The 12,146-nt window shown below is 37.3% G+C and overlaps 1 pseudogene; it reads right to left on the reverse strand.

Annotated features, from left to right (window-relative positions):
• Window positions 1-1,466: 1,466 nt before the first annotated feature.
• Window positions 1,467-11,900, reverse strand: LOC109263227 (high mobility group protein B1-like; annotated as a pseudogene).
• Between the last annotated feature and the right edge of the window lie 246 nt (window positions 11,901-12,146).

The following is a 12,146-nucleotide window of genomic DNA, read 5'->3' on the forward strand; positions in this document are numbered from 1 at the left end:
TCACCTTTTGGCACTCTGGCCAGAAAGTGTAAAAGACTCTTAGGAATTTCTTTAGAGTAGATGGTAAGGCTTGACCTGTCCCAAGTGGATAGAAGGTTGGGGAACTGGAGGTTTGTAATATCTGTAATTATTTTCTATCCTCATCTCTGATTGATTGAATGTTGCCACCAGGGACATTAATTCCTCTGCCCTTTTGGCCTGTGCCTGTGTGTGGATTGAGCAAACTTTTCAAACTTTAGAAAGCAGTGGGCAGAAAAGTAGAGAAACATGGGGCTGGTGGTTGAGGAGGGGTGGATTCAGCATGCACAGAAGTTTCTATCACAGCTGAAAATGAAATAAGAAGAGGGACAAGGGGGTACCAAAGTATCTCCTACAATAGCTTAAGTGGGTGATTCCATCCTGTGTTCTAGGAGTGGGAATATGATTTAACTGGAAAATCAAAATATTGCATTCTCCCTTCCCCCAAAATATTACATCTCTGAGGTGATTGGTTAGGAATGGGCATGTCACCCATTTACACTAAACAGAGTCAGAAGTTTTGTTTGTCTACAGTGAAAAAGAAGCTTTCTTATTTGTTGGACAAGAAGCAGTAGAACAGTAAGCTTAGAGATGCTGATTGCCATCTTGCTATGAGGTGGAATAAATCTCCATGTAGAAAGCAACATACAGGAAAGAAAAGTTGAGAGATGGATCAAGAACAGGTCATATTGACATCATTTGAGTGTGGAATCCAGAAAGAAGGCCTTAAGTCTCATTTACATAGTCAGGAATTCCCTCTTCCTCCTCGCTCACTTTTCCCCATTCGCAACTCAGTTTTCATTGCTTATAGTAGAAAGAAACATGACAGACACAGAATCTTTTCCCAGTTGGGTAGGGCTTTAAAGAATGAATGAGAGGTCAAGAATGTCTGTTAGTAGAAAGGAGACCATCTTGTAACTATGGGACCTGGACTTTTTCTGTCAATCAATTAAGTCAAGACCCTGCTGAGTTGTAAAATCTATTCTTGTCCACCTGCAAATTTCCTTCCCTTCCCTCTAGCTGTAGCATCAGGTCATTTGATTGCCACTTGGATTTTTTGTTTCTGGTCCTTTTTTGTGGAACTTGACTGTGCATTAAAAAATGTTTATTACATTTGTCTACTATTTCTAAATGTTTGTAGCAGAAAAATTTTCTGTTTATCTTATTTTGCTGAGACCATTATTTTTCTCTTAATAAAAATTTGTATTTATTTAGAAACATTCAAAATGTCAACAAAATAGCTGCAACATTTTTTTGTAATTACAAAGTGGTATTCAGTTAATAGAACAACAATTATTTCACATAAGCTGCATCAGAGACAACTGAAGATCAAAAAACTACCATCTCCCTACATAAGTAGTTTCTACCATGTACCAGTAAGAACCTGCTTTAAATTTCCATACTGATTTTAACCCCTGTACTGTACCAAAGTTAGTGGTTGCTGAAAATACATCCAGAACAGGGCTACCTAAAGACACACTTGGTAGTGTGTTAACTATACAAAAAAGGACACTGTACAGTTTAAAAACAAATCTTACACAGCCTTACATTTCAATTTTTTTTCTTTAAAAGGTATTAGTTGTGTACAAGGGGGTTAAATGTTTTGTAGACAAGAAAAAAAAAACTGCACTAGAACCAACTTATTCATCATCATCATCTTCTTCATCTGCATTTTCTTCATCTTCTTTCTCCTCATCTCCTTCATCTTCCTTGTCTTTCTCCTTTTCTTTCTTCTTCTTACTTTTTTTGGCCTTGATGACTTCCATTTTTGCTGCTGCATCAGGTTTTCCTTTAGCTCAGTATGCAGCAGTATCTTTTCCATAGTTTTCTTCAGCTTAGCAGCCTTCTTTTTGTAAGGCTGCTCGTCATCTGTTGCAGTGTTATTATTCCACATCTCTCCCAGTCTCTTTGCAATGTCACCAATGGATAGGCCAGGATGTTCTCCTTTGATTTTGGGGTGATTCTTAGAACAAAACAAGAAAAAGGCCAGAGGAGACCTCTTGGGTGCCTTGGGATCCTTGAAATTCTTTTTTGTTTCCCCTGTAAGGGGGGCAGGTAATAAGTTTTCATTTCTCTTTTGTAATGGGCCTTGTCTGCCTTTTTCATGTCTTCTTTAACTTTTCTTTCTGTTTAGCAGACATAGTCTTCCACCTCTCTGAGCACTTCTTAGAAACTCTGAGAAGCTGACTGAAGCATCTGGGTTCTTCCTCTTGTGCTCCCCCCAGAGTTTGCATAAATAATGCACATGATGGGCATTGAGGAGGGCACCTGTTGGGATGAGCACTGGCTGTTGTATGGAAACCAATTTGACAATAAATTTCATATAAAAAAATGCACATGATGACATTCGCTTCTTGGCTTCTAAGGATCTCCTCTGTCCATGTTTATTTTCCTCAGTGAGGCACAGTCACCAGGTGCCTGTCTGGCTCTCACTTGCCACAACACTGTCTCTATACAACTCATTGTATACTGCAATGGCTATGAGACCACTATTTATTAATTGATTTATTCATTCACTTTGTAGTAGATGCCACTGATAGCCTCTTCACATCCCCTTGGCTCAACTAAATTCACCTACAGCAGCACACAGTTTTTGACACTATGTCTATCACTGTTTTTCTTTCTGAGCACTTTCCTCTGTACCAAAAGTGCTTGTTCCAGTGAAAGCAGAGGTGACTCTACCTTCCTTGTTCTCTGGTGGGATGCTTTTTGAAGTCTATTTTGTCCAATATTAATACAGCCACTCTAGTCTTCTCATGATTATTATTTGTATGGCATATCTTTTCCTTCCATTTCCTTTCAACCTGTGCCTTTATATTTAATGTATATCTCCTGTAGACAGAAGATTGTTGGGTCTTACTTTTTTATTCATTTTAGCAATCTGTGCCTTTTAATTGGAGTATTTAGTTCATTAACATTTAATGTAATTATTGATGTGGTTGGACTTAGGGATGCTATTTTATTATTTTCTGTTTGTGTTCTCTATTATTCCTCTGTTCTTCCTTGTCTGCCTTTTTTTGATTATTTGAATATTTAAAAAAATTTTATTTTAGTGCTGCTGGGTGGTTCAGGTGGTTAAGCATCCAACTTCAGTTTAGGTCATGATCTCATAGCTTGTGAGTTCGAGCACTGCATCACGCTCTGTGCTGACAGCTTGGAGCCTGGAGCCTGCTTCAGATTCTGTGTCTGCTTTTCTTTCTGCCCCTCCCCCACTTGCACTCTGTCTCTCACTCTCTCTCTCTTTCTGAAAAATAAATAAACATTAAAGGGATGCCTGGGTGGCTCAGTCGGTTTAGCATCCGACTTCAGCTTAGGTCATGATCTCATGGTTTGTGAGTTCAGGCCCCATGATGGGCTCTATGCTGACAGCTCAGAGACTGGATCCCACTTCAGATTTTGTGTTTACCTCTCTCTCTGCCCTCCCCCTGCTCACACACTCTCTCTCTCTCTCAAAAATAAATAAACATAAAAAAAATTTAAATAAACATTAAAAAATGTATAAAAAATTTATTTTCTTATCAACTTTTTGGCTAGAACTCTTTGCATTATATATGTATATGTATATATATGTATATTATATATGTATATATATGCATATATATATATATTATGTAAATAGGTCATGATATATAGGTATCTGCTTGACATAAAAATGTCAAAACCGGGGTGCCTGGATGGCTCAGTTGGTTGAATATTCAACTCTTGGTTTTGGCTCAGGTCATGATCTTATGGTTTGTGAGATCAAGCCCCACATTGGGCTCCAGCATGGAGCCTGCTTGGGACTCTCTCTTTCTTGCTTTCTGCCCCTACCACACTTGCTGTCTCTCTCTCTCTCTCAAAGAAAATAAATTAAAACTTAAAAAAAATGTAGTACCCATGCAAATTTATAGATCCTTTTCAATCTTTTATGCTACAGATGTTGTAAGATTTACATCTACATATATTGTAAATTGCACAAGACAATATTATATTTGCTTAAGAGAGTCATTTTTTTAAATGTATGTTTATTTATTTTGAAAGAGAGAGAAAGCATGAGCAGGCGAGGGGCAGACAGACAGAGAGAGAGAGAATCCAAACAGGCTGTGCATTGTCAGCACAGAGCCCAATATGGGGCTCCATTTCATGACTGTGAGAACTTGACCTGAGCTGAAATCAAGAGTCAGATGCTTAGCTGACTGAGCCACCCAGGTGCCCCAATAGTCCTATGTTTTAAAAGAAGAAAAATAGTCTCTTATATTTATCTATAAGTAATCATTTCTGAAGCTCCTAATTTCTTCTTGAAGATTTGAGTTTCCACTGGTTTCACTTTTTTTTAGCCCACAAAAATTTAGTTTTGCTTTTTTTTTTTTTTGCATTTCTTGTAGTACAGTTCTTTCAGTTTTCTGTTACATGAAAATATCTTTATTTTAACTTTATACTTGAAAGACATTTTCAAGTATATCAAGAAAGATATAGACTTATGAATTGATAGTTTTTTTTTTCTTTCAGCACTTTAAACATTGTTTTACTGTCTTCTGATCTCTATAAGTTTCTGATGAGAACTCAGTTCATAGTCAAATAGTTATGCCCCTATTGGCAATGTATCATTGTTTCTCTGACTGCTTTAAAATTTTTCTCTTTATCATTGCTTTGTAGCAGCTTGCCTATGATGTGTCCGGGTGTGGTTTTCTTTGCATTTCTCCTGTTGAGCATCTTGAATCTGTAAATTTTTGTCCTTTACTAAATTTGGAAGATTTTGGCCATTATATTTCAAATATTTTTTCTCCCCTTCTCTTTCTGTGCTTCCCTTTGGGGATTCTGATTCATGTATGTTAGACTTCTGTTATTGTCCTAAAGTGTTTTGAGATTTGATAATATAAAACAAAACAATTTTTGTCCTTCAGATTGGATAATTTCTATTGACCTATCTTCAAGTTCACTTATTCTTTCTTCCAATGTGATGTTAAGCCTGCTCATTGAGATTTTATTTTCAAAAGTGCATTTTTATCAGTTCATGATTTTTCTTCTGGTTCCTTTTAAAAATAGTTTCTATTTTTTATGCTGCGATTCTTTGTTTTTATTAATACAGGAATATTCTCTTTTATTTCAATGAGCAGAACTACAAAATCTGCTTTAAAATTCATGTCTGCTAATTTGAACATCTAGATCATTTTGGGATTGGTCTTGGTTAATAATCTTGTCTGTTGAAAATGGGCCACACTTCTCTGATTTTTTATAAATTGAGCAATTTTGGATTATATCTTGGACATTGTAGAATGTTATGTAGTGAATACTCTATATTTCTCCAAAGATTGTTAATCATATTTTTAAGTGGAAAATTAACTGGCCAAATTTAAACTGTAAACACTTTTTTCTTGGGCAGCAGCTCAAGTTTTTGTTCATTCCTTTTGTCCTTAGCTGAGGTATTGGATTCCGCCCCATTCATGTGTGGTTCAGAGACTTGGGCAGAGTTTATAAATGGAATTCAGGGCTCTTCCTTTCTGGTTGACTTATTTGTCCCAACTTACCAGGATCTGTGGCTGCTCTAAATTGCATCCTCTGATTTTCAGGCCAGAAAGACTGTTTTGTATTAGATTTTAGGCACACTGTTTAGTGCTAATGTTACCCTGCCCTCAGGATAAAATCTATAATGATGGGAAACTCATCTCTTTTGAACCTTCTTCCAAGTTTTGATTCTTCTAAAATCCACTTGTTCACTTTTTTGGTTCACTTTCCAGTGACTTTGCTTTTTTTTTTTTTTCAGTCTGGGGTTTGTTGTTGTTATTTGTGAAAGGGTTGGGCCTGATAGGAACTTACTTGACCATCTGATACATATTCCACATATACCTATCTTTGTGGGATTGAGCCCATTTCCCCAAATAGTAACCTAATCATTTTATTCACTTTTCTCATTCTCCACCTCATTTCCCCCACTTTGTTACATGTGCTTCCTAAACTACCCACACCAAGTCTTTATCTCAGGGCCTAATTTAGAGGTGACATAAATTAAAACTCACTAATTTATTAAATTATTTGGTCATTCACATTATTTAATTTAGTCCTCCCAACAGCCATTAGAAGTACAGTGAGAAGAACTTAAGCATTATCTTTATTATATATGTGACTGAGTTCCAGTGAGATTATATTATGCCTATGATACTATATTCAGTAAGTGACGGAATCTAACTTCAAAGCTAAATGTGTCTGATTCTAGAATTTTACAGCATTGTGTGTTTTGGATTAGTTACTTTACCTCTCTTATTCTCATTTTCTCATATGTAAAATGGGGATAATAAAGTATGCTAACACATAGGATTATTGTGTTGGTTAGATGAGATATTGTGGATATAGGACATAGTACCTATGAAATAATAGTTATTATATCAGTTGTCTTTCACTATGTGATAAGCAATCTCAAATTCTCGGCAGTTCACAATAATAAATATTTATTTCTTGTTCAGGTCCATACTGTCAGCTACTGGTTGGATGTTGTGATTGTTCTACAAACTGCGGGCTGAATTTCCTCCACATATCTCCTTATTTTAGGACCTAAACTAAAGGAAAACTTTATGCACAACATGCTTTTCTGAAGGTGGAGGGCACAAGAGCTAGGAGACTTTTGGAATATTGCAATTCCTTTAAAAGCTTCTGTTTGGAAGTGTTACATACCAACTATTTCATTGGTCAAAGCAAGTCAAACCCCAAAGTCCACACGGGTGGGGGTGGGGGAAACATTTTATTAACAAAGGAGGGAGTGGTATACACTTGCATTTTCTGACAGCTGCAGTAGAAGGTGAATCATAAAAAGACATGGCAAGGGTAGAAGAGAGTATTTTATTAAATACCAAAAGAAGAGTTCATACAAAAGCTGCTATGGGCATTCAGACAGAGCTAATGTGTGAACCACAAGGACTAGGAAAGGTGTTATGAATGAGATAGGGCTTGAGCTGGGTGTTGACAGATGCTTAGGATTTAGACAAAAGTCATTCTAAGCAGTTGTAGCAGGATGAGCAAAGTACAGAGGTGGACTAGTTTGGCCTTGTTATTGGGGGGCTTTTGGTGGGAGCAATCACTAAAGGTGGGCTGGACAGCCTGGCTGTCAGGCAAAAGACAAAAGGAAGACTTTTGGAAATTTTGAGCAAGATTCAGAATTCAAAGTTATGTTTCAGAAAGATTGGCCTGGCTATTCTGTAGGAGGGAAGTTGGATAGCAGGGAGTATTTTTCCAGCATTATACACAGCAGCTATTCTTCTTTCTTCAAAGTTGTACACTGGCTCTGTGAGACAAGTATATAACAAAAATGTGGTGAGCATGACAAATATTTCTTCAATGCAGACTTGACTCCCACTAGTAAGAAAATGAAGATTGCCTTACTTGTTTTTCTCCGAATCTTCTGTTTGACCAAATAAAGAGCATGCTTTGGTAAGAGACATTACTTCCCACACAAAAACATAGAGTAACATGTCAGATAGACTGGATGGATGCACTATGCAACTTTGCAAACTGCATGAAAATATTTGTGCACTATCATTTTATTTTGCTTTTGAAATAACCATGGAAAGACAATTTGACCACAATTTTCTGTTTTGCACTTAAAAAGAAAGAAACAATTTTGAAAAATTTCCATCATTGAATTCCTTAGCAAAACACAATGCCCAGAAGCTTTTGGAAAGCAGTGACAGTGGCTGTGGTAAGATCCCTACCTATTATTATTTTTCTATTTTTATTGTTGTTTTTGACTCGTTAATGGCCTCTGATAAATATTTGTTGTATTAAAGTTGCTTTATTCTGGATTTGAAAATTAGTAATAGGTTCAGATGAGATTATTTGATTTTCAAAATTGGATTTTTGACTTACCTAAGTGAAAAAAAAGTGATGTATGTGTTACCAATCACCTAGAAATTAAGATTTCTCTTCAGATCTATTGGGTCACCATTCTTTATGCCACATGAGAATAAATACCTTCATAATTAATATGATATGGAAAGTAGGTGTCACAGGGGAAAAGCACTTTAAAAAACTTTATAGATTAACATCTGCAATCTTTGAGCGTAGAATTGAGGGAGAAGGCAGAGACTGAACATTTATTTAGCTTTTTCTTGTGCAGGCACTGCATTAAGTGTTTTACTCATTTATTGTGGTGGTAACTCTGTAAAGCCTTTATTATTGTTCCCATTTAACAAATGAGGAAACTCAGGTTCTGCAAGGTGAAGGAGACTGCTCATGACTTCACAGCTAGAGGCAGGTAAAGCCAGTACTCAATGTGTGGGTTTGACCCTGTGACCAATCCCTTTCCACTGCATGTTTTCCATATTGCCCCTCTCTCTTATTTCCTAATCCTGTGTAGGGACTTGGGTTCCACCTAGAGCCTACAATATCTATTTTAGTTAGTGGATGGTTTATGGTGTCAGTGATCTTGATTTTTATTATTCATATTAAGAATATTGAATTAGTACCGTGAACCAGAGAATTACATTTATAATTTGGCACTTAAAATATTTACTTATTATAAAAACAATTTTATTATAGCAACAATAATCAGTATAAAATGTTTGAGGGGCGCCTGGGTGGCTCAGTCAGTTGAGCGTCCGACTTTGGCTTAGGTCATGATCTTGCGGTCTGTGAGTTCGAGCCCCATGTCGGGCACTGTGCTGATAGCTCAGAGCCTGGAGCCTGCTCAGATTCTGTGTCTCCCTCTCTCTCTGCCCCTCCCCCGCTCATGCTCTGTCTCACTCCGTCAAAAATAAATAAACATTAAAAAAATTTAAAAAAATCTTTGAACACTACAGTAAATAATCTCCTGTTTGTCCATGTTCTCTTTTAGTTTTTGTCTATATGCATACACGGTTTGGAAACAGTTGTGTTCTTTAATTAAACATTTTAGGGCACCTGGGTAACTCAGTAGGTTGAGTGTCCAACTTTGGTTCAGGTCATGATCTCATGGTTCATGGGTTCAAGCCCCACATCAGACTCTGTGCTGACAGCTCAGAGCCTGGAGACTCCTTTGAATTCTGTGTCTCCCTCTCTTTCTGCCCCTCCCCCATTCACGCTCTGTCTGTGTCTCTCTTGAAAATAAATAAACATTAAAAAAAATTTTTAAGCCATTTTAATAACTATTCCACTAAATGGACATATTATCATTCAGTAAAGCATCCCTAGATTATTTAAATTTTAGGTTGTTTTCAATTTTCTACTATACTGCAATTAGCTTTTAAATTAAGATATGGCTTTCTTTATTTCATTATGATTTCTTTAGGATATATTTCTAATAGATATTAAGTTGAAGGGCAGCAGAATGAAAAATTAATACAGAATGTTTTATTTAAACAATATTTAAGCTTACTTGAATTGGAAACCACGCTGAAAGTGTAATGTTGAAATGCTGATTGTGTCAAGGGTCTCCAAGACCAACCTCAGATTTGATGATTTGCTAGAAAGGCTCACAGAACTCAGAAAGGTGTTATATTCATGGCTATGGTTTATTACAGTGGAAGGATGAAGATTAAAATCAGCATTGAGAAAATACACATGGCTGAAGTCCAGGAATGAGCTTCTAGGTGTTGTCTTCTAGTGTAGCTGTAGTTGGATGCTCTTTTCTCCCATCAATGACATGTGACATGTGCAAAGTAGTGAACCAGGGAAACTTTCCTGAGCCTTGGTATCCAGTATTTTTCTTTGGAAAATTTATATGGGGATCCAGCCTCACAAAGGCCAAACTGATGCAACATGGCCCAAGGCCTGAGGTGTATAAAAGCCCTCTCATCTGGCAGGATATCCCAAGGCAGAAGTTATTTTCCAGGGCCATCGAGGGATTGCCCTTTCTTTGGAATGGGCAGGGTTGAGTAACAACCCAAGCCTGCTGAATTAACCTTTTACTGAATAGGGATGTAGAAATATTTCAAGAAACAGGATTTAAAAATCATGGTATTATAATGTTAAAGGAGATTAATTATTAGTCCAAATTTTACTTTTCACAGACTGGGTAGCTGTGGCTCAGAGCAGTTAAATTATTGACCCATCACTCTGCTAGTTAGTAGTAACAGACAAAATGCATAAGGATTAAGTGGGAGGTTTTTAATTATCTAAAACATTTTGGAAATGTATACTGTTAAACATTTTTCCTATTAAAATTCTACCCTATTTGTTCTCAGCTTTTAGAATGTAGAAATAATGCCTGTGGTGCTTCTTTCTTTCTTTTTTAAAAAAGAAAAAAAAATCTAACATTTATTTATTTTTGAGAGACAGAGACAGAGTGTGAGTGAGTGAGGGGCAGAGAGAGAGGGAGACACATAATCTAAAGCAGGTTCCAGGCTCTGAGCTGTCAGCACAGAGCCTGACATGGGGCTTGAACTCATGAACCATGAGATCATGACCTGACCCAAAGTCAGATGCTTAACCAACTGAGCCACCCAGGTGTCCCTGTGGTTCTTATTTCTAATGCAGCTATCTGTGACCCACCTTTAGAGATTCTCATTTGATAAATTTGGGTAGGACTCAGGATTTTGCATTTTTAACAAAGTACCCAGATAATTTCTGATGTTGGTGGACCTAGGACTACACTTTTATACACTGATGACTGATAATCTTCCCACAACCCAAATTAAATCATGCCATTGTGTGTTTGTTTTTAAAGCTGGTGGCTCTCCACTTTCTACCTAATAGGTACCACTTTCTTCTGCCTGATGTTTCACTATTTTACTAACTTTCACAATATAGCCCCAAGTACCTTTTCTCTCATTATTCCCTGGAACCTTACCAGAATTGAGTTTGTACTACTTCCTGAATAGTTCGTATGCATTTTTACCTTTATAATTTGTTCCTGTTGTTTACTCACTGTAGTTATTACCTCTTTCTTTTGTTTTTGTCTGCCTGGCGTTCCTTTTCACCTTCATCTTAGGGAATCTGCCCTTATCTTGCTCCATGTGATTGGAGGGGTTGGGGGTAGGCAGGCAGGAGTGATAGGGCTGTCAGCTATGTGTCAGCTTACTAGTGGACAGTGGGGTTGCACGTGACCCAAATCTGGCCAAATACAGCGTTCTGACCCTCAGGCCAGGTTTTGTTTTTTGTCTTTTTTTTTTTTTTTAACATGATCTGATCTGGGACAATTAGTAACCTTCTATGTGATATTACATATGGAAACTAAAAGGGAGGTCCTCTGTTTTCTTTAATGTTGTTGAGCTGAGTAGTAGTTCTGGAGTTTCCGTGGCTGTATCCAACCTCTGTGACATGAAGGAAATCTGTCTCTAAATAGAAACACAGAGACCCTCATACAAAGAGAGGTACAGCCAAAATATGAAGAGAAATAGTAAACATAATCTGAGTTCTATTCCAGTGGTACCTGAGACCTGTTTCAAGTCTCCACACCTGCCCTTTCCAGTTATATGAACTAACAAATCCCTGGTTCCTATTTTTGTCCAACCATTGTTTAAAAAAATTTTTTTTAATGTTTATTTATTTATTTATTTTTTAATTTTTTTTTTAACCTTTTATTTATTTTTGAGACAAAGAGAGACAGAGCATGAACGGGGCAGGGGCAGAGAGAGAGGGAGACACAGAATCGGAAGCAGGCTCCAGGCTCTGAGCCATCAGCCCAGAGCCCGACGCGGGGCTCGAACTCACAAACTGCAAGATCATGACCTGAGCCGAAGTCGGATGCCCAACTGACTGAGCCACCCAGGTGCCCCATAACCATTGTTTGTTTTTTTTTTTTTCAAACAATACGAATTTATTATTTTACAGTTCTGTAGGTCAGATATCTACTGTGAGTTTCACTGAGCTAAAATCAAGGTGTCATTAAGGTTGCATTCCTTTCTGTTAGCTCTAGGGAAGAATTCTTTACCTTGCTCATTTAGATGGTTGGCAGAATTCAGTTCCTTGTAGGTGTGGATCGGAGCAGTCACCATTCCCAGCTGGCTATCAGCTGAGGCTGTTCCAAGCTTCTGTAGCTGTCCATGTACCTTGGCTCATGAACCCCTCCATCTTCAAAACCAGCATTTCTGCCTTCTCCTTTGCTCAATTTTAAATTTAAATTTGAAATTTGTAATGATTGAGTTACATATGCATTTCCTCATTTAGTATGTTCTTCTTGGTTCATCTCAAATGGGAAGTAGGACTGCTTGGCATATAGGAGTTGCTCAATAAATGGATTA

The sequence above is a fragment of the Panthera pardus genome, unplaced genomic scaffold, assembly GCF_024362965.1.
Source record: "Panthera pardus isolate Hobbes unplaced genomic scaffold, ASM2436296v1 HiC_scaffold_17, whole genome shotgun sequence".
NCBI lineage: Eukaryota > Metazoa > Chordata > Mammalia > Carnivora > Felidae > Panthera > Panthera pardus.